We start from the raw sequence: 24,340 nt of genomic DNA on the forward strand, positions 1-24,340 counted from the left end.
AATAAAAAGTTGATGAGGAAGGCGAGGTGTAAATGAGAAGAATTTATCCCATAGTTTATCATTTTATATTTAAAAAGACATGCAAAAACAAATTTTAGTGTATACACACACACACACACACACACACACACAATTAATCAACCAATAGTTATTTACTGAGGACCTCTAGTAAAAAAGTTCAGATCTAGTAAAAAAGTTATGATAGCTACTGTTCTTAAGGGGTGTAGGTAAGGGGCTCTAAGAAGATCTAAAATATCACATAATAGAATGTTTCCTAGTTACATATACAATGTCAAGGTGATGTCAAATGTGTCTAAAGATAATGTATACTAGCCTTTACCATTAACTGTCAAATGAATGTCATCCAAAATTCTGATAGGTGGCTGATCTAGACTCCTTTGCAATTTCTTTTAAGTAAATATTTAATTCTTAAAATTTTTTTCTTGTAAGTAAATATTATTTAAGAAAATAAATGTGACCACTACATACTATCTATAATCACATTTACGTATCAGAAATTTTAGTTTTGTTATCACTAAATCTTTTGCCTTATCAAGTTTAAGTATTCCTTTATAATTATATTCTCCAACATAAATGCAATCAACTGGTAAATTTATAAATATATATGCATATCTATTTGGTAAAATCATATATCTATATATGTGAAATATATAAAATATTCACATGTTATACATATATTCACCTGATCTCCTGGTTTCCTATATGTACATTAAGTTGTTAACTGCATACAGCCAGGCTCTTAATAATACCACACTTTTAATGAATTCAGTTAAGCGAGTTTGCTCACATGCAAACTTAATGTCTTTTGGATGTGAGATGTCTCTCCTTTGTTTTATTATCCAAATTTTTTATTAATATATGTGTTAAAATCTGTTTAATAGGGTCCTTGTTGGGAAGATTATTTCAGAATGTGTACTACATTATTCTGAACTTTTATACTTTTCCATTCAAACACATTGGATAAATGACTCAAGAATGACGAGGATAAAAAAATAAGACAATTATATAAGAGAAAATCAAATAACTGGGGATAAAGGTAATAAGTGAAAAACTGACTTCTATTAAAAAATCACTTGGTTTCTAGCCAGGAGCCCCCACCATATTCTTTCCTAACTTCTCATCAGATTTTATATAGAGATGATATACAAAATGAAAATCCATCACCAGCCTGAACTAAAACTAGTTAGAAATGTATCATCAAAGTTCAGCAGATTATAGTACACAGACTACCTGTATTAAACACTATGTGAAATGGTCTGTCAGACTAAGAAGTATGGGCGCCTGGCTGTCTCAGTTGGTTTAGCATCTGCCTTTGGCTTAGGTTGTGATCTTGGGGTCCCAGGATTGAGCCCGGAATCTGGAGTCCCTAGCTCCCTGCTCAGCATCGAGTCTGCTTCTCATTCACCATGTCCCCCCGGCTCATACGTGCTCTCTCTCTCAAATAAATAAATAAAATCTTTTTTTTTTTTTTTTTTTAAAGAAACTAGAAAGTAGTCCATTCCACATCCCCCACCTACCACCTGGTTCAGAAACACAAGTCTTAATGGAATCACATAGCTCCGAAATTGTTTCCTAGACGAAATGGCCCTTGGCCACCAGAAAGCCATCTTCCTTATCTCCTCACATGTGTAGCTCAGACAGTCAGATCAATACCCGGAAAATTGTAGGAAAGAATGTGTATGGGTCCATTTAGGACTGCAGATGTATCACAATCTGTGTAGTATAATTTTTACAATTGCCACAAGCCAGAAAGGAAGCATAATAAGAGTTTTGGCAGAGATTAGTGACATTAATTATTGATTTATTTGTATGTTCAGAGTTAAGCAGTAGAAGTCTATATTTCAAACCAAGAGAATTACATTAGGTCAAAGACTGCAACAGGAACTTGGAACGGGCATAAAGTCATTAAATATCTGCCTGTCATCTCTCTAGATCTAATAAAGAGATCTGATCAGTACTTACTAATCAGAATTGTGCCAAGAGCAATAATCAAAGCCTGTTTATAGGCAAAATGATGCAGAGGGTTATCTTACTGAACGATGAAGAAACACCAAAAAAACCTACCATTTTAAGGCTTACTAAAAATGAATACAGATTGAGAAAAAAGTCATGTCACATATACTAACCAGAAACAGATAACTAAAAATAATTTACCACAAAAACAAAAAGAAACTGTCTTAAAAAATTAAAATTAACCCGGGCGCCTGGGTGGCTCAGTGGGTTAAAGCCTCTTGTCTTCGGCTCAGGTCGTGATCCCAGGATCCTGGGATAGAATCCCATATCGGACTCTCTGCTTAGCAGGAAGTCTGCTTCCCCCACTCTCTCTCTGCCTGCCTCTCTGCCTACTTGTCATCTGTCAAATAAATAAAATAAAATCTTTAAAAAATTTTTAAAATAACCTAAAAATAATTTACTACAAAAAATAGCAAATAAAAGACATGTGAAGGCATCACCTTTGAAGAAAATCCCAAGTTGGAAACGAGAGAAAAAGTCAAATAGGTGAAATGAAAAGATAAGAACAGCAAAGAAATTACAAACCTCAAAATCAAAAATATAAAAATTTCTTTTCAACACAAATCAGGAGTAAATTGTAACTAACATTTAGTAATTGAATCTTGACTGAAAGAAAGATTCATTTTTGATGATTTTCTCCAGAAAATGATCAGAGTGTCCTTGGTATGGTAATAACTACAAAACAAAAACAAAAAAACCTTAAAATCATCATCCTCATCAGTAATATTACTAAAAAACTTTCTTACAATTCCTGACTGTATCAACTAAAAAGGATTGTTCAAAAAGGATTGTTCAGAAAAATAATAAAAGAACAATATCTTATCATACCTCAATGTTTTCAAAAGCCATTATTACAAAGATAAATGCCTTTAGTGTCTGGGCATTAGAAAAAGAAAATCAGGGGCGCCTGGGTGGCTCAGTTGGTTAAGGGACTGCCTTCGGCTCGGGATCCTGGAGTCCCGGGATCGAGTCCCAAATTGGTCTGCCTGCTAGGCAGGGAGTCTGCTTCTCCCTCTGACCCTTCCCCTTCTCATGCTCTCTCTCTCTCTCTCAAATAAATAAAATCTTAAAAAAAAAAAAAAGAAAAAAGAAAGAAAGAAAAAGAAAATCATCAACTGGCTCATAAAGAAAAGAAAAAAAAACTCAGCTGGCATCAGACTGCTGATTATCACTCCATGTTGGGAAGTAGCAAAGCATCTGCAACAGATTCATGGAGGAAGACTGTTAGTGTACCAGTAAGTTTTCCATTGAGTGACATTCTCTTTCAAGTATGAAACCAATAGAAGTGAATTTCCCAAATGGCAAAAATGTGCCCTGTGTGAAATAAATTCTCAAAGAAGTGAATTAACGTGATACATATGATAATAATACTGGAGAAACTATGAAATAAAATTTATCGCAGAAATTCCTCTTTTACTCCATTACTTAATCATGTCTTTAATATCCAAGCCAAAATGTTTAGAATATTTGACATTATGCTTATAAAAGACCCCTGTTCTCCTTATCTGCCATCAAAGTAAATGCGCTTTCAAAGGTAAGTTATGCCCATTATCTACATGTGACCAAGCAGACACATCTCTGGAAACAACATGCAGAATTTTCCTTTTTGTCAGTACACTGCTTAACATGCTGTTACAGTCTGTATTAGTCAGAGTTCTCCAGGAAAACAGAACCAATAGGATTTATAGAGAGAGAGACTTATTTTAAGGAATTGAATCACATGATTTGGGAGGCTGGCAAGTCTGAAGGTTGCTGCACATGCTGGAAATTCTGCCAGCAGTTGGTACTGCAGTCTTGAGTCCAAGGCAGTCTGGAAGTTAAAATTCCTCCTCCCTTTTGGGAGTCCCTCGGTCTTTTATGTTAAAGCCTTCCAAAGACTGGATGAGACCTACCCATGTCATGGAGATTAATCAAATTTACTCAAAGTCTACTTATTTATATGTTAATCATGTCTAAAAAGTACTTTCACAGCAACCTCTAAACTAGTGTTAGAACAAAAAATAGGTACCACAGGCTAGCCAAGATGACACATAAAACTAGCTATCATGTAATTAAGTGATTCATATGGTCAATGTAAGCTTGATAAAAGCAAACCCTGAGCTGGTTTGTTTTTAACACTCTTTACCCCAAAATTTACATATCTCACATAATATGCTATAAATACATATGTGTTGGTTGACTGAATAGACAGAGGTTAACTAAATGTTTGTCAGAGTATTTTCATTATGCTGTAATAAATTCATGGTAGACAAATGAGGATGAGTCTCTGAATGTAATTACATTTTCAATGCAAAAATTTAAACTAGACAAAATTTTAAAATCAAGCCTCCAGCTTTGCCCCTGTACGCAACAGAAGTCATATGAAGTGGGGTTTATTTTATATAAAGAAAATATACTCGCACACACACAACACACACACAATTTCCCTACATTTCAATTTGTGATCATTCTCAAACATTCATCTTGAGCTATTGGCATTCTTCGGTATGTTCCATTTTGATGGTAGTCTTGGAAACAAGTTTATTTTTGGTTTCCATGAATTAAATTGAAGGAATAATGAAACTTGTGTAATATTTATCCCACAACTGTATTGAGTGCAGGAAGAACAGGAACTGGTTTAAGAAAGAAAGCTTTGTGGTTTTTTTTGTTTTTTTTTTTTTTTTAAGATTTTATCTATTTATTTGACAGAGAGAGATCACAAGTAGGCAGAGCAGCCGGCAGAGAGAGAAGGGGAAGGAGACTCCCTGCTGAGCAGAGAGCCCTACATGGGACTCAATCCCAGGACCTTGAGATTATGACCCGAGCCAAAGGGAGATGCTTAACCCACTGAGCCACTCAGGCGTCCCTTTTGTTTTTTTTTAAAGTAGGCTCCATGCACAGCATGGAGCCCAGTGCATAGCTAAAACTCACAACATGAGATCCAGAACTGAGTCAAGATCAAGAGTTGGACCCTCTATCAAACTGAGGCACCCAGGTGCCCAAGAGAAAGGAAAAATACTGATGTGAATGTGGATACCTAGAATGTCTAGGAGCTTGACTGCTGGATCACATGGGAAGAGTATGCTCAACTTTATAAGAAACTGCCAAACTCTTCTAAAACAATGTATGATTTTACATCCGCACCAAAAATGAATAAGGGCTACCACTATTCTGTGATCTCTTTGGCAATTGATACCACAGTTTTTAGGATTTTAGCCATTCTAATAATTAGGTAGTGGTATCTCATTTTAATTTGCATCTCCCTAATTGCAAATGATGTTGAAAATCTTCTCTTATTCTTATTTTCCTATCTTCTTCAGTGAAGCATATATTCAGATATTTGCCCATTTTTTAACTGAGTTTTGTTTTCTTATTGTTCAGTTTTAAGAATGGTTCGTACAGTTTGGGCACAAGTCCTTTATTGGGCAAATGCTTTGCAAATACTCTCTCCCATTCTGTGGCTTCTCTTTTCATTCTCTTGCCTTACTAGAGAAGTTTTTTGTTTTTTGTTTTTCTAATTATTTATTTGACAGACAGAGATCACAAGTAGGCAGAGAGGCAGGCAGAGAGAGGAGGAAGCAGGCTCCACACTGAGCAGGGAGCCCTGATGCAGGGCTCGATCCCAGGACCCTGGGATCATGACCTGAGCCGAAGGCAGAGGCTTTAACCCATTGAGCCACCCAGGCGCCCCTGTAGAGAAGTTTTTAATAAGGTCTCATTTATTAACTTTTAGGCACTGTATTTTCATGACAGATTTTAAAATTCAAGACCAAACCCAAGATCATACAGATTTTCTCTCTCTTTTTTTTTATAGAAAGTCTATAGTTTTGCGTTTTACATTTAGATCTAGGATCCATTTTGAGTTCATTTTTGTGAACGGCATAAGCTCTGTGTCTAGGACTTTTCTTGCATATGATTTCCAATTGTTCTACCACTATATGTTGGAAATACAATCCTGTATCTATAGCATTGCCTGTGTGCCTTTGTCAAAAATCAGTTCACTGTGTGTGTGTGTGGCTCTATTTCACGGTTCTCTATTCTGTTCATCCATGCATGTATACTTTCACCACTAAAATGGTATCTTGATTACAGTAGTTTTATAGTTAGACTTCAAATCTTCAAATCTTCCAGCTTTCTTCTTCTAATCAGTAATATACTAAGTAAGTCCTTTTTTAGAGTAACTTATTGATATCTATGAAGGGTCGGAGATTTTGATTAGAATTGCACTGATGCCTGATGCCATTGATTGAGTCAGAAAAATTGATTCCTTAACAATACTTGCAATATATGAACTTAGAACATATCCCATTTACATCTCACTTATTTCATCACTTTTACTGTTGTTGTTTCTGTATACAGATCCTGCACATATTTTGTTACATTTACAGCTTAATATTTCAGTTTGTGCTGTTACTATAAATGATACATAGCTTTTAATTTCAAAGCCAACTTGCATACGGATTGCTGGTAAATAGGAAAGTGATTGGCTTTTGTATATTGATCTTCTATCCTGTGATCCTAACAGTCATTGTTTCCAGGAGTTTTATTATACAATCTTTGGAATTTTCTACATAACCAATGATGTCATCAATTAACTAAGACAATTTTCTTTTTTCCAATCTGTTTACCTTTTGTTTTTCTTGTTTTATCGTGCTAGTTAGAACACGCAGTACAATGTTGAATACAAGTGCTAAAAGATAATTTCTGTGCCTTTTTCCCTGTCTTAGATGGAAATGTCTAGTCTTTCACTATCAAAAATGATGTTAACTGTAGATGACTTTACAAATATCCTTTATGAAGTTGAGAAAGTTCTCATCTATTTCAAGTATGTATATAATTTTTATCATAAATATGTGCTACATATTTTTTTTGTCACGTTTTTTTGCCTGCATCAACTGGAATGATCCTATGACTTTTCTTCTCTAGATATGGTATATCACAGTAATTGATTTCAAATGCTGAACCAGCCTTGCATATCCAGAATGAATCCCACCTGGGGTATATAATTCTCCTACATTATTGGATTCAGTACGATTTTTTTGTGTGTGTGATTTTGCATCTATGTTCATGAGGAATATTGGACTGTAGTTTTCTTGGAATTCTTTATTTGGTTTTCGTTTAGGAAGTATTTCCTCTATTTTCTGGAAACGACTGTAGAAAATTCATATTTTTTTGATAAATGGTAGAATTTATAAGTGAAATCACCTTTGTTTTATGAAATGATACTAATTAGTGGTTCAATTTCTTAAATAGATGCAGCATATTGAGGCTATCTATTTCTTTTTGTGTGAGTTTGGTAGTTTGTCTTTAAAGGAATTGTTCTATTTCATATAGGATATAAATTTGGATATAGTTGTTCATAATATTCCTTTATTATCCTTTTAACATCCATGGTTTGCAGTGATGGGCCCTCTTTCACTTCACTTTTTTTTCCCCCCCTTTGGTTAACCTACCAAGTGCATGATAGATTTTTTTTTACTTTTCAACAGAATATCTTTTGGTTTCTTTATGTATCTCTGTTTTCCTGTTATTGATTTCCTGTTTTCAGTTTTATTGATTTCCTCCATAATTTTTACTATTTCTTTTCACTACCTGCTTTAGGCTTAATTTTCCCTACTTCATTAGAATTCTTAAAAAAATCTTTATAGATTTGGATTATTAAGATATTGTAGGGAGGGGCACCTGGGTGACTCAGTGTTAAGCGTCTCTGCCTTTGGCTCAGGTCATGTTCCCAGGGCCCTAGGATACAGCTCTACATCGGGCTCTCCGTTTGGCGGGAAGCCTGCTTCTCCCTCTCCTACTCCCCTACTTGTGTTCCCTTTCTCACTGTCTCTCTCTGGGGCAAATAAATAAATAAAAATCTTTTTTTTTTTAAAGTTACTATAGGGAATAAAGATTATTTATGATTATGGAAGAGCTAATTTTCTCTCTTGATGGAAATTGTGTGATTTTTAAACTACTGAATTTCAAATTTTTCTAAGACTTCTATTTTGAAATTTTAATTAATGCTATCAAATTCTTTTGGATACTTGATCTTTTTTCCCTCAGCATCTATAAAGCATTCTATACCCCTCTTCAAAAAGTTAAGATGAACATTTCCTTCCCATTGAATATGTATTGCTAAATAAATAATTCTATCATTTCTTGACTGATCTACTTGTATATATTTGTCTCATTATTCAACTCTGTCTTCAACATTGCTGCCAAAGTTAGGTCTACAATGAATTTTTTATTGTGGAATGTCTTTCTAATCTCTGGTCTCTGCTACACGGAGATTAATATCAAGTATCTTGTTATTATATTGACATGTTATTATGACATTTCTTTTTAATATGTACCAACTACTCCAGTGTTGCCTCCCACTGTTGTGCATCATATACTGTTCAGCTATAATGAATGAATCACAATGTATACACTTGACTTTCACTTTTTTGACATTTCACATGTAAGATCTGAGGTATAGATATCTCTTCTACCCTCTCCTCATCAGCCAGTTGAATTTCATCACTGAAGAATCACCTCAAATGTCCCCTTATTTGTAAAGTACTCCCTTATCACTTTCTTCTTTGGGAAAAGTACTCCCTTTTCCTGATATCCAAAATACTTGTGAAAAATGTTTATATCTCATAGGAAAGCACGCTCTTGTTTTGTTTCTCCTCCTTAAAGTGATGACTTCATTTCTAAAGTATGAAGACTATGTGGCTAGTGATCATGGTACATATAATCACCTGTATTTAAAGTGGAATATTCCCTGAGTATTCATTCTTTCAACAGAGGTATTACTGCAATTTAGAAAGGCCTAATACAAATGATGACACAGTTTTATTACATGGGATATAATTAAAAGCTCTAGAAAGGTTCTACTTTCCCTGAATCCTTCTAAATTCCTGATCAGAGTGAATGGAAAATCTATGTAAGTCACAAAACTATCTTTCAAGGATGGTACAGTAGTTCAAATTACATGGAAAGAGGGACTGCATTGACTTAATTGTGCATTAACTGGAAATTACCACTATAGATTCTCTGAGATAGGATACAGGGAAGAGAAGTAAAAACAAGAACTCCTGCAAGTAAGTACGCGTATGGGGCACCAAGTATTTGTAGGTGATAAATGAAATAGTGAATCAGGGAGACAAAAGTTTACATGGTAATTTCATTGGTTATATCAGAAGAACCAAGGCTGAGAAAGAAGAAAGAATAATAGATTTTTTTTTCTAATGGATTCTGATTCTTTTTTCTTTTAAGTACACATATGGATACAAAAAAAGAGAAAACTTGGCCTAATATCATCAGTAGTCTCATTTCAAAGTATAAGAAAAATGTTCAAAGCATTTAGTTGTTTTCCTTTTTTTAATAATAATGAAGTTAACTCTTTTATTCAAATGAATTCTACACTTGACAATACAGCTCCTATTTCTAGTTATAAAACAAATGCAGAATTAGTGTGTGGTCATTTGTACCTCATTAGATTAGTCACTAATGCCTGTCCTTTAAATTAAAAGCCATATAATTACTGTTACCATTTAATGAAGTCACATAATATGTTAGTCATTCAATTAATATGCTTTCTGTTAAAATCACTAGGGGTTCAACATAAGGCATTCTGTCTCATTTATCGGAGAGAACACATGGTTTTAAATGGACAACTGTGGAGGTATGTAACTCAATGACCCTCTGTGTGGTCAATGAATTATTCATTGCAGTGGAAAAGATTACTTTAAATGGATATTAAATCCCATGGAAGGGAGTAAGGCTTTCAAAATACTTCACAGATGAAATAAGACTTCCTATCATGTCACTGGGAGTGGCTGATTTACCAAGTGGCCTAAGAGATAAAAGTTGTCTCCATTAATTCAAGAACTCACTATAATGTAATTTCTGAAAGAAAAAATAATCTTCTTCCTGTTTTTGTATGTTTCTCATTACTCCCATCTAAACTCAGTTTCCTACATTTACAACATAAACCACACATTCTACAGATATTAATAAAAAACCCCTTCTTCATTCCTTTGTATTTTTATTACTTGATAAAACACTATCTTCCTTCAAAACATAGGTCACCCATTGCCTTCATGATAAAGATTTCCCCATGAATACAATCAGTTTCCTATCTTGTATATATAGATATGTTTTACATGTCTTAATGCACGACACATTGTAAGGGATAAATAAATGGTTGATAAAGGATTTCATCTACATTTTCTGCCAACTGCATACTTGTCATCTAAGGCATCACTTCTTTTTTTGTCTGCTCTGTGTGTCCACCCATTACAGTTCTATTAAATATACGAAGTTCTCTCTAATCATTAAGTCTTATAAGAGGTAGGATGATCTAAAGAAAGCAAATGGTTTTTGAAACAAAACAGCAGACTGAATAATTTGACTCTATCCCACTTAATTCAGGAATCAGGGTTCCTTAGATTTTCTATCATTTATTGACCAATTGATAGATCTATCTAACTAGATATCCATATCTATCTATTACCTATCTATCCATATCACTAGAATAGGCTTATAAGAATTCAGTATTTTAACTTTACCTTAGAATTACAACTCTCTTTCTGCAGAAATTAGGCTGAAAAAGCTACACATCCCCCAAGAATGGTAATTTTCCAGTAATTCAGTAATTTTAAATCATCTTCCATCACAAAGGAATAGAATGTAAAAGCAAGGATCTTTCAGAATGTGAAGTCAGAAGCATCAGATAATGAATTAATGAAAACTCCCTTTCAGAAAACACAAATACAATCTAATCAAGGAAACTTCTTACCTAAGGTAAGGCTCACAAACTGCCCACTAAAAATCAAGAATTACTAAGGAGCAGTTACCAACTTATATCTCCTATTCCTTTTTATAGGAATGCATGCTGGAGTCACCTATGCCTATTTTCACCATTGTGTATCATGTATCTGGGGAGGAGATCATATACCTTCAAAGAATTTAAGTCTCTGGATCAAAAGGAGCCACACTTAAAACTGATATGAAGACTACATCATGTCTACACTAGATGGAATATTTATTTGCTGTTTTGAGGAAAGGATGAGCACATTTGCTTACAAGAAGAATAGACTTAGGTGATTTCTAAACTGACCCTTGGAGTTAATGTATAATCATGCGATTTTCTTGGGTTGATAAAATGTGAACAAACATATGGGATTATGCGGTATTCCTGTTTTTAATTTTTTGAGAGCTACCATACTGTTTTCCGTCAATAGTGAACAGGAAGTCCCTTTTTCTCCACATCCAAGCCAACACTTATTTTATCTTGTCTTCTGATTCTAGATATTCTGACAGGTATAAGGTAATATCTCATTGTGGTTTGGATTTGCATTTCCCTGATTAGTAAGGTGAAGCATCTTTTCATGCATCTGTTGGCTATCTCTATGTCTTCTTTGGAAAAATGCCTATTCAGCTTATCTGCCCATTCTTTAATTGAATTATTTGCGGTTTTTTGGTGTTGAGTTATAGTTCCTTAGATATTTTGCATATTAACTTCCTATGAGATAAATCATTTGCAAATACCTTTTCCCATCCAGGAGGCTACCTTTTTTGTTTTAAATGATAGTTTCCCTCATTGTGCAAAGGTTTTTTATTTTGATGTGGCCCCAACAGTTTATTTTTGCTTTTATTTTCCCTTGCCTTAGGAGACATCTAGAAAAAAATGTACTTATCCAAAGAAGGCAAAAACATTAATTCTAAAAGATAAATGCACCTCTATGTTTATAGGAGGATTACTTACAATAGTAAAGATACAGAAGCAGCCCAAGTGTGCACCGGCAGATAAAGGGATAAAGAAGATATATTCTGATTGATATATATATATATATATATATATATATATATATAGCCATTTATGACAACATGGATGTACCTAGAGGGTATTATACTAAGTGAAATAAGTCGGAATATGATTTCACTTATATGTAGAATCTAAAAAACATAAATTAAAAACAGAGAACTGATGACTGCCAAAGGGGAGAGAAGTAGGAAGATGGGTAAAATGCGTAAAGGGGAGTGGGAGATACAAGCTTCCAGTTATTGAATGAATTAAGTCATGGAAATAATAGGTACAGCATAGGGAATACAGACAATGGTATTATAACAGCCCTGCATGGTAACAGATGGTAGCTACACTTATGGTGAGCACAACATGTAGAGTTCTTGAATTACTATGCTGTACATCTGAAACTAATGTAACATTGTGTATCGACTATATCATCTATCTATCATGTCTGCTGATAGATATCTGTAGACATAAAGATAGATTGGATAGATATAAACAAATGTATTATGTTACTCCATGCAAATGCTTTAAAAGTTGGGGTGCTATGTGTCTCACTCTCACTCTTGTGCTTACATTCTCTGTCTACTGCTATGGTAATTACAGAAGCACAAGTCAAGAGGAAATCCAAGTAGGCTGAATCCTTAATGGAGTAAAATGAACAGAGCTAGAGGGCCAACTGCTATTCAACTTGTGGTTTGAGTGGGAAATACATTCTGTAGTATCGTGGCAGTAATATTTTGTGGTCATTTGCAACATAAGTTGGCTTACTGAGACAACCTCATATACTTTTACAACTTGATCCTACCTATCTCCCATCCTGTTTTCTTTTCTCTTTAGCACTTAACAACTTTATAACATATGAAGGATTTATTTTTAATTAAAGTTTGCTTATTTGCTTCCCATTCTCCCTCTAACACAGCAAGAAGAAATTGAACCAGAGGGTACACAGGCTATAAGGAAGTAATGACATATAGGAAAATATATAAAATATACCAGGAATCTGCATAACTACTGACTAAAACTTATTTTCACTTATTTTTTTATTTTTTCCTCCGAAGAAAATAAAACTAAAGTTCAAGGCCAGTGGTGTCTAATAGACACACTGACAGATGCTAGACACATGTGACAATTTCGATTTAATTACAACTAAATAAGATTAAATTAAAATTCACTGCCTCAGTACCACCACATTTCAAGTATTCAAGAGCCACATGGAGTCAGTCAGTGTCAACTCTATCAGCCAGACTGAAGATACAGACTATCTCCATCAGTGTAGGGCATTCTATTAGACAACAAGTTCATGGTAACAATAGAAGAGAGGAGATAATGCTTGGTCAGGAGTTGAAGCAACTTCATCATAAGGGGGGTGGGGTGTTGTAAGTACTAAATACATTATATTTCTACAAAATAAAATAGTTACTATAAAAATTGAGTACTGACTACCAAAAGAACAGAAATTACTTCCAAAGTGACAAATCCTCTTAAAATCAGAAATTTTAGAGAGATAGCATAAAACAGTGCTTAAAACCATAAACTCTACAGTTATGAGTCTAGATACCAGCCCAATAATCTTTGGAAATTATCTTTCTATGCCTTGACTTTTTGTATGTAAACTGTGATGACAATAGTACCTATATCATAGGTTCCTGTGAGGATTAAATGAATAACTATATGCAAACTCTTAAAACTGAGAACACCTTGATATCTGAAGAAGACTGAAAGTTGTATATATCATTGCGATGGGATTACTAGATTTTTGATAGCATTAAATGGTTAATTTACTTTCCTCTGACTTTCTCCAAGCAACCTTCTTACAATATGTGAATGGTGAGTTGGTGTGATTACTCATGGCCCCAGATGAAGAGAGGCCCCTGTATTTATGAGGTCAGCAGATGATTAGGTGCATTGGGCATATCTAAGTGAAGAATAAAGAAGATTTAGCAAGCAACATTGCAGTATTACCCACAGGAAGAGTGAAACAGAGACATACTAAGAATTTTGTTCAATCTTCACAGTTTTCCAGACTACCATAAACTGAAAATACCACTCAATATATCTTTTGAGCCAGTCAAATGATTTTATGAATCTATTTTAAGAGTTTTAAAAATTATCTCATTCATTTACTAAATACACAGGTGAATATTTCTGATTTAAAATGCATTGTAGTAAACACCTATAATTCCTTTATGTGAGCTTCTGATTCAAACCAATTTAGATTTGGAATAGAATCCTAGATGTTTGGATAAATATGCTGTTTTGCAGTTTTTATTTTAGTTAGCAGAGAGACTGGTACATTTTCTGTAGAAATTTCATTGTGCCTAGAGCTACACTCATGCAGAAATTTATTTTGTAAGTTATTTATATAGGGCAAACCCTTAAAAATAAGCACTGCTATTAAAACTAAAATTCAGATTTGAAAGAAATGTAATGTCTTTGCGTAGAAATCCTTATTTCTGTCTGTTGAACATAGCGGGTAGAATAAAATAAGTAGCTAATAGTAGAATAAAATCACAACAGGGAATGTTGAATAGAGGCTGAATCTCCTCTGGAGAAAAAGTAGACAGCTTGAGGAAATATCTTATTTATCATCTCCTATTGACTACAAGAACATAAAAGCACACATAGTTTGTGATAATCACTCCTGCTTCCCACATATTTGGCTTACAAAGCACAATCATGGATGGCAAATATACCTAACAATATACGTTTATGTTATACACTTCTTTCAAACATCTTTTGATAATGTGTCCATGTATGTGGAAGTCAATAATTTGAAATTGTGCATTTGTAAGCCTGGATTGATACTAAAATTTTATATTTCCAGAGATTCCCAACTGAATGAGTTTTGGAATAGAATTACTGAATTTTATCACCCAGAAGCTACTGAAGAAAGACTACAGCTACTGCAGAGGAAATGTAAAATGCTTGAAACTTCTGGATATTCTGAACTATATCTTTCCTATGATTGTCCATGAAGTACAAAAGAAAGACTAAACATTTATGAAGAATGATTCAACACACACACACACACACACACACACACACACACAGACGTACACTTACACACACCAGAACAACCAAAAATATATATTTTATTTCCAAGGAGAAGAAAGTTACTGGTTTTGATTATTCAAGTTACCTGTCTGCACAACACACAATTGTTAATAGGGGTCCCTCTCTGTTATAGTCCACTGATATAGACATAAGTCTGAAATAAACAACTTTGCTGTTAAAACATGTAATTATGTCTTATGGCTCAAAATGAATTGACTTATTTCATATCCATACTGTAATAATTTCTGGAAAATCAGACAAAGGTACAAATATGGGGAAAATAACACCATCAAATTATCTCAATGACCTAACAAGCATTCTGTTAAGTGCCTTTGTAGTGAACTTCAATTCTTAGTGAAAATATATTTAATTTAGTATTAAAATAGGAGTCCATCTGTTAGATTCTTCTGAGGAATAAGACTAGTTAAGGTATAATGCTCTTTGTGTCAATGTTGCCACAGCTCTGGGGATGCTTAGACATTTAACAATTTTGATGATTATGAAGATGAAGATGATGATATATCAAATCATAAAAGCAAATTTTCAAAATACAAGAAAAACTGTGTACATTTGGACATGTCAAAAGGACAAAGTATTGCACATGTTTGTATTTGTGTAATCAAATAGTCATCAAATACTCCACAAATCATCTAGTTTTCCATTTCTACCAGGTATCTTCAGGTTATATATGACTCAGTAAAAGAAAAAAAAATCAGGAAAAGTATGTATTGTACTGCTAGAAAGAGAAGAATAAAATATAAGAGGAAAGGATTATATTTTGCAAGACCACATGATAAAGGTAGTAAATAATGTAAGAAGTTTTGGAGATAATACATTACCGTAATTTCTTTTTTCGGAATACCTGTAATAATAAAATAGAATCTAATAGAAAGCTAAGAAATGAAATAAAACAAGGTATTGGCTTCAATAAAAAAAAAAGTTGAATAAACAAACAGACTCAAATGAGTAAAACTTACTTAGTTATAGTTCTATAAGCTAATAATTAGATATTCAGAAATTATTATTTCCATAAGAATTTTGAGAGAAAGAATGTATATTTGGGGGGAAGAGGATCAGTTACAAGAGCTAAGTACCTCGCACGAAATAACAGTGACATTGCTTACAAACACTGACGTACATACCATAAGCTGTCAAAAATATTGAAAGCTATACATAAGGATTTAGCTGCCAATTTCACTGCCTCCACTTCTACCCTCAATCTTTCTTTGTCCTATCATTCCAAAATAAGAATATAAACTTATCCATGTTGTCAATTGTGACTAGATTGGAAAGGAATATGGAATTCCTACTCTGATTTTGTACTTCTTACTCTTCTGCAAAAATTCTACAAAATACCTTTAAAAAGTAAAGACAAAAGAAAAAAATGGAATTTGAATGTGGTAAACAGTGTAAAAACTGCAAAAACGTAAACAGTGAATGAAAATTGTACCTTCTTTTTAATAAAAATGAGTGTTTTTTAAGAAAATTTCATCCAAGTGAGTTCGTGTATGATTTAGAGAGGGGAAAGTGCCAATGAAAAGAACAAGGAGATGACTTAAGCCAATCTGTAGAGTTGAAAAGTTAATAGGATTGATGGATATAACTATCAACTCTAATAACTGGTAAAACTCAGAGAAAGAAGACTATCTGAAGCAGCAAAGTCTGTGAAGAGAAGAGAATGGAACGGCATGGTTGTAGGAGGATGAGCGGGCGTGCTGCTCACTTGGAAATGGAGACACAATATACTTAAGGCTGTAGGTGGAACGGCAGGCTGTTGTCTAGAAATTAGGCTGATATCCTCTATTACTCTTCTGGGACATATGTTTTGGAATAGTTTTCTACAATAAGGGAGGAACATGTGATTATGAATGCCAAGAGAGGAGACAGAATCTGAAGACCCCGTGCAGGCACACCTGTGGCCATCCTATGCTCTGTGCTCTGTTATATCTCAAGAGTGTTACAGCTTATCTTGCATATGGATGTTCGGTAATGAATATGTAAAAGACCAAAACTCCTAAAGAAAAATAACTAAATCTGTCTGTGTAAACCCTATGGTCTGTTGACAACACTTCTTTATTTCCTCCATGATATTTGTTTCTATCTTTATATAGGTCTTTCAAATGTTCTGAAAATTAGAAAGAGAGGCTTGTCATTGTGGACATGGAATGTGTACATAGCTGTCCAGGATCCTGTGAGAAAGACTAGAACTTGATAAAATGTTCTGCTACTGCAGTCCTAAAATTCTTTAAGTATTGTTGGTGGTGTTTTTTTTTTTTTTCTTTTGAACCAGAGGTCCCACATTTTCATTTTGCACTGAGCCTATAAGTTATGTAGGCATTCCTAATAAAGGGATCAAGAAGAAACAAGTTTCTTGGTGCTCCTTGGGGTCACAGTATGTTAAGCCTCCTATTCTTGATTGAGGCGCTAGTCATGATCTCAGGGTCATGAGATTGAGCCCTGGGTCAGTCTCCGCCCTCAGTGTGGAGTCCACTTGTCCCTCTCCCTCTGTTCCTCCCCTCTCCCAGTGCTCTCTCAAACAAATAAATAAAACCTTAAAAAAAAAAAAAAAAAGAAACAAGTTTCCTGCCATTAGAAGCTTCTTTCCTTATTGTACACAGTTTTTTTTAAAAATACTATTTATATTAAATTGCTTAAAGATTTTTCTTTGTATACTATACCATTATCTTTCATTCTTGTTAACAAGAATAGAATGAATACTATTATCATCAAATGTATTTTTCTCCATTATAATGATGTTATATAATTAGAGGTTAAGGTACTTCACTTGAACAAAGAGCACAGATATACTTGGACAATGTTTGAAGATTTCTCATTTTCTTCTTCCCCCATCCCTTTCCCTTCCCTACCCAAAAGTTTGAATCTGTGTATCTGGACTTAAATTTTTTTTTTTTTTTAAGATTTTATTTATTTATTTGTCAGAGAGAGAGGGAGAGAGAGCGAGCACAGGCAGACAGAATGGCAGGCAGAGGCAGAGGGAGAAGCAGGCTCCCTGAAGAGCAAGGAGCCCGATGTGGGACTCGATCCCAGCACGCTGGGATCATGACCTGAGCCGAAGGCAGCTGCTTAACCAACTAAGCCACCCAGGCGTCCCTATCTGGACTTAAATTTTAACGTTTTGTTTCATGACCCCTTTTGAGAAGAGGATTTAAGATAATGAGCATCTCCCTACATAAGTATGTACATGTATATGACTAGTATATACAGTTGACACATCATATGGTGAACCCAAAACATGAATTCACATTCAAAAATTTCTAATCAGAAACATCCCTCTGATTAATAAGGATCTTCTGAAGGATCCTTATTCCTTCTCATTATGTGTTCTGCCCTACGCCATATTCACTCTAATTCTGTATTAAACTGAAAACAACTAATAAAATTATGCCTAATACAGAACTTAATGAGAGGGGGACAATTCAGGTTATAGAATTGTGTTTCAAGTTATGAATCACATTATGCTGACTCAAAATAAAAACTGACAGGAGCCTAGTATCTATACCTTTCACATCTCTCTAGTCACTAACTTTTCACCACTTGTAAACAACTTCACTGCTGAGTATAAATACACTTCTCCCCAAGAAACCTGAGACTTGGAACTGCTACTGTCTTGTAAAATATATTTCTACAAAGAGAATAGATTGGGGGGGGGGAGCTAAATCCTTTCTGAAGAACTGCATTTTGTCACATGCAATGATTTATTCTGTCAGGAAAATAGATTCTATGAAGTACTATAAACCCCTTTGGCAAGAAAATTCATTTAGTCAAAAACTTTAATCTATCCTGGTGACAAAATTCTCTTTTTAGTTTATTGCTTAAAAATTGAGTTTTATAACTACCATGCACTTTTGTGAAAAAAAAAAAAATCTGTCATTTTATGATAATCTTACAGTGATCTTTGCCCACAAAAAAGGAAATTGATCACTATGTAGGAAGTGAGATTTTGTGTCTTAAAAATGAGTGGTTAGTTTTGGGGTAAATACACATCTTTCTCCAAAATACGTGAGCACAGTAATTTATTCCCTATAAAGTCTTCTTTAAGTCTGCAGATCTCAAAACAAGCACAATGTCCCTAAATAGCATAATTGTCATTAAAGTTTTGTATGCTAAAATTAAGTCATCTAATTTCCCTAGAAAGAAAGAAAGAGGAAGGCAGGAAGGAAGGGAGGGAGGAAGGAAGGAAGGAAGGGAGGAAGGAAGGAAGGAAGGAAAGCTAGGTTCTTTGTCAAAGTCACTTCTGTCCTGACTATCATAGTATTTTTATCCACAGAGTAACTTTCAAATGTCTTCGTCTGGGATTCTAAATTGGGTACAATATGTGAATCCTTTGGGAACTCCTGAGAGGATACTCACTTCACTACCTATCTCCAAGCTGTTTTAGCAAACTTGCTGCTCTTAACTTGGGGATTAAAATATATCTTAATATATTGTTTCCCTTTATAATCCTACGTTATTTTATTTGAAGCATTTTAAAACACTGAGAATAAGGGTCTGCAGGTTTTACCAAACTACTAGAAGAATTTATTATAAAAAATGATTAGGGACTGGAACTAAGGACTCTCTTTAGAATTAAGTGTATGACATGGCAACTCTGCTTGTCCTTATATGGAGATCAAAGTCACTTACACATTGCATTGGACTTATTTTTTCCCTTGGGCTAGTCAAGACCATATTTTTATGTGTGATATTATAAATCTATCATTTATTTTTGGGATTTACAGCAGTAAGCCTCTTGATCTTCAGTATTAATCTCCTAACTACCATCAAAACTCCCAGAACCCTAATAGCATACTCTATTTGCAGATGTGCCTTCTCCACTAAGGGCATTGTGAGATACCAGAAAAATACCAGCTCCAGACATTATTTCTGACTCCAAAGAAATTTCCTATGGCAGCGATAACTCATCATCTTTTTTGTAGACAGGGCTGTATTAGGACACACAAAGGATCAATTGTAAAAAGGACCATTATGTCTGTAATTGTTTATTTGAAAGAACCCAGGAAGAAGGCAGTAAATTTTCTGTGGCTTTGTGGCCCACTGTTTAAAAATTGCACAGACAGCAAAGCCACTCTAAACCCCACGTTAGTTGAACTTAATTGCCTAACTCTACCATAATGGTCCACAGACTCTGCTAGAGCTAGGCTCAATGGCATCCCCTTCTCTGGTATGTTGGATCCTTACCTGAGAGCTGAAATAAAACACTGATATTTGCAACACCAGTCTGGGAAAATGCTCAGAAATCTTCTTCAAGATGAACTGATAGAGCTTCTTCCTCACCTATAACTTCCACATTTTTTAACACCAAAGGGAGGCTTCTGAGTGACATTAGAACCATCTAAAGACACAGAAATGTGAATATGAAGCCCATCGCATGGTAATAATATACATACCACTTCTGATAGTTGGGCCTTGATCTAGCTGAAATTCTATCACCTAGCAAACCACAGAGGGACCATATACTTTCATAACATTGACCTTCTAATATCATGTTTACTGATTTTTCCTTTGAGACAATTCATATTTGTCACCTATCTGTGACTATTATTAGATGAAGAGTTGCATTCACACTAAAGAAAGAGACTGATTTCTCTGGGCTGGCACCTAGTTTTGTACCAAGCTTAATGTAAATTCAGGACTTCTGGGAGCATCTTTACCATAGTACTAAAAAAGAAATTCCAACATAAAGGGTTCTCATTTCTTTGCCCATACACCCAAAAGGCGAGGCGGGGGTGGATTTTTATTCTTTTGGAACTCACAACCTGATTACCACTGTGTCTCCATTTCCTTTGTAAACTGGGATAATAATATACCTAATAGTAGGGTTGTTCTAAGCATTAAATAAACATCTATACTAATTTTAGAGGAGTGCCTGAAACAAATCAAGTACTTTTAATCGTTGGTTTTGTTGTTTCTGAATTATTGTTGCTATTATATTGTTTGTTATTTATCCCCATTGATATGGGACATCCTGGACCAATATCATATATTCTAGATGTTATTAAACTAATTCTTCAGAACACTACAACCTTGTCCATACCAAGTAACCTGGCCATGGCCATCCTAACTCACATGGTGTGACCTTTATCTTAGGCAATGTTCTGGCTATCCACCAACTTTGATTATGAGTACCTTGGGTGGCATTTCAGACACTTCGTATGGCCTACTGACTCTCATTGGGATCTACTTTCTTAATAATACTTTTATAATTCTTGGTTTTGAGAAAAGTTTGAATACATCCTGTAGCATTCAGTCCATGATAATAAATTTAGAAAGGATAATAGGAGAATTAAGGAAGAGATGCATCCTGTACTCATGTTAATTAAAGAAATATATATTTCTGTTCTTTAACTGCCGTTGTTGATGTGTCCAAAAAAACCCATAGTTTATATTTCCGTTTTTAAATTAAGCCTGGGATTTCTATTCTTTGAATAGTCTGTTTAAATTTATAAACATCTATTTCATTTTCTCATGTTCTCTCAATCTTACATATTCCTATATTTTCTGTCTTTGTAATATAGTCAGCATTGCTTTCATTTTTTTCTATGTCCATTAATTTGGAAGGCACTTTGTCCTTGTTTGCTGACACTAATGCTTAGAGCTTTATATAATACACATGAATCTACATATTTATATTTATGTACTTCATTTATGAATCTGGTAATATATTTTATAGCTTAAATATTTTAAATCTACCTTTCTAAAACAAACTTCAATAATGTCATATATTTGGACACTACATATGAAGAACAAATTACTGAATGTTCACATATCCATATTTTATGCTCACTCTCAGTATCATTTTTTTAACCCATTTATTCTGGTGCTTTGGCTTTGGTATATTATTGTCAAATAATATAGTTATATAGTTACATAGCCAAATAATATAGTAATATTTTTTGATTTGGTATCTTACTGTATCATTATGATAACTATACCAAATAATTTTTTTGCTTTTTAATAAAAATCTCACAAATCAATATCATTATTTAAAATAAAGTCTAGGAGCACCTGGGTGGCTCAGTCTGTTAAGTGTCTGCCTTTGGCTCAGGTCATGATCCCAGGGTCCTGGGACCCACCCCTGCATCAGGCTCTGCAGGGAGTCTGCTTCTCCATCTCCCTCCTCCTGTCATTCCCCCTGCTTGTGCTTGTTCTATCTCTATGTCAAATAAATAAATAAAATCTTAAAATATCATACAAAATAAACTGAAGTCCATCCTTAGCTACATTAAATATACTGTTATTTCATACAAAAGCTTCACTATTTGTTGATTTTTTTTGTTTCATTTTTCTTTATCCAGACTCTCTACAGAAGTAGTAGGAGTTACACATTTCAAAATTACTTGTGTCTCTGGTACTGGATAACTGTTAATTTTATGTAAAACAATTTGGTCGGATATATTTTGAGACCTGACCTCTTTTTTTTTCTTTGTTTTTAATTTAAATTCAATTATCCAACATACAGTACATCTACAATTTCAGGTATACTGTTCAATAATTCATCAATTGCATATAACACCCAGTGCTCATCACATCACATGCCCTCCTTAAGGCACATCACCCAGTTACCCCATCCCCCCACCCACCTCCCCTCTAGCGAACCCTCAGTTTATTTCTCAGAGTCAAGTGTCTCTCATGATTTGTCTCCCTAATTTCTTCCCATTCAGTTTTCCTTCCTTTCCCTTAAGATCCTCTGCACTGTTCCTTATATTCCACATATGAGTGAAACCATTTGGTAATTGTCTTTCTTCAACTGTCTTGTTTCACTTAGCATAATACCTTCCTATTCCATTCACATCAAATTAAATGGTAACTATTTATCCTTCTGATGGCTGAGTAATATTCCATAGTGTGTGTGTGTGTGTGTGTGTGTGCGTGTGTGTGTGTGCACACACATCACATCATTATCCATTCTTCTGTTGAAGGGTATCCCAGTCCTTCCAGTTTGGCTATAGTGAACATTGCTGTTTCAGTTTTATATTTTTTTCTTATTTTAAAAGTAATAGTTACAGAAAATTTGGAAAACCCAGAGGCATACAAAGAAAATACAAATCATCAGCAATCCCACCAGAGATAACTATTACATGTTGATACATATATTCAATTATTTCTTCAAATAAGAGTTTGTGGCTATGTGCTATAAATTCAGAATCAAACCACTTCTCATCACTGGTCCAAGCTACCATCAGGCTTGAGAGGGTTATTATAATAGCCTCGGATCTTCGTGCTCCATTCCTGATCCTCTCCACTCTATCCTAGCAAGCAGTAGATAAATTGAAACAGTCACATCTCAAGAGTTTGAAAACTAGAAGGCTCTTTCCCTCTTCCTCTGAAGAATTCAACTCAGATTTTTAGATGAATCCACAAAGAAATGTCTACAGCATGAGTTCCAGTTCAGGCAGATACCTGAAAGGCGCACATGCCGCTGTGGTGACCACCATCGCCGGCTGTCCGGTCCCCTTCCTGGTGACCGCGGTCGCCTCCACTGAGCAACTGACACTAATTAACTAACTACTCGCCGCCGCCGAGTCTGCCGCGCGCTCCCGGCCGCCCGCCCAGCCCACCAGCCAGCCAGCCTCCTCCCAGCCCAGCGCGCCACCCCTCCGCGCGCAACTCGCCGCCGCGCTCCCTAGGGGAGAGCACGCGCGCCCGCGCACGAGCCCTCGGCCGTCGGCCCCTCTCACCAGCCTTTTTTTTTTTTTTTTTTTTTTTGCAGTTGTGAAGAGGGATAGAGAATACTAAGGTTGGATCGGTGGTTATAATTTAAAATAGGGTAGTCAGAGACGACCTTGTCCTTAGATGGCATTTGAACATTGGGGTGTAGGTGACCCTTCATTTCACTACATCTGCATCTTTGAAGTAAATACCTAGTAATGCGATTGCTGGGTCATAGATTAGCTCTATTTTTTTCTTAAGGAACCTCCATACTGTTTTCCAGAGCGGCTCTACCAGCTAGCATTCCCACCAACAGTGTAGGAGGGTTCGCCTTTCTCCACATCCTTGCCAACATTTGTTGTTTCTTGTCTTATTTAGCAATTCTGACTGGTATAAGGTGATATCTCATTGTGGTTTTGATCTGAATTTCCCTGATGCTAAGTGATGTGGGGCATTTTCTCCTATGTGTTAGCCATTTGCATGTCTTCATTGAAGAAATGTCTGTTCATGTCTTCTGCCCAATTCTTGATTGGATTATTTGTTTTTTGGGTGTTGAGTTTGAGAAGTTGTCTATAGAAATTGGATACTAGCCCTTTATCTGCTGTGTCACTTGCAAATATCTTCTCCCATTCCATAGGCTGCCTTTTAGTTTTGTTGACTGTTTCCTTTGCTGTGCAGAAGCTTTTTATCTTGATAAAGTCCCAATAGTTCATTTTTGCTTTTGTTTCCCTTGCCTTTAGAGATGTGTCTTGCAACAAGTTGCTGTGGCCGAGGTAGAAGAGGTTGCTGGCTTTGTTCTCCTCTAGGATTTTGATGGAT

General features: G+C 35.0%; 1 long non-coding RNA gene across 1 annotated transcript; it reads right to left on the minus strand.

The window, feature by feature from the left end:
• Positions 1-5,450: 5,450 nt before the first annotated feature.
• On the minus strand, positions 5,451-23,359 carry LOC116881061. The gene is made up of 3 exons (XR_004385343.1): positions 23,210-23,359; positions 8,878-8,882; positions 5,451-5,460 (listed from the first exon to the last, which is right to left on the minus strand). It is a non-coding gene; the product is annotated as an uncharacterized LOC116881061 (long non-coding RNA).
• Positions 23,360-24,340: the final 981 nt, after the last annotated feature.

This window comes from Lontra canadensis, unplaced genomic scaffold (assembly GCF_010015895.1).
Source record: "Lontra canadensis isolate GAN:19392208 unplaced genomic scaffold, GSC_riverotter_1.0 scaffold71, whole genome shotgun sequence".
Lineage (NCBI taxonomy): Eukaryota > Metazoa > Chordata > Mammalia > Carnivora > Mustelidae > Lontra > Lontra canadensis.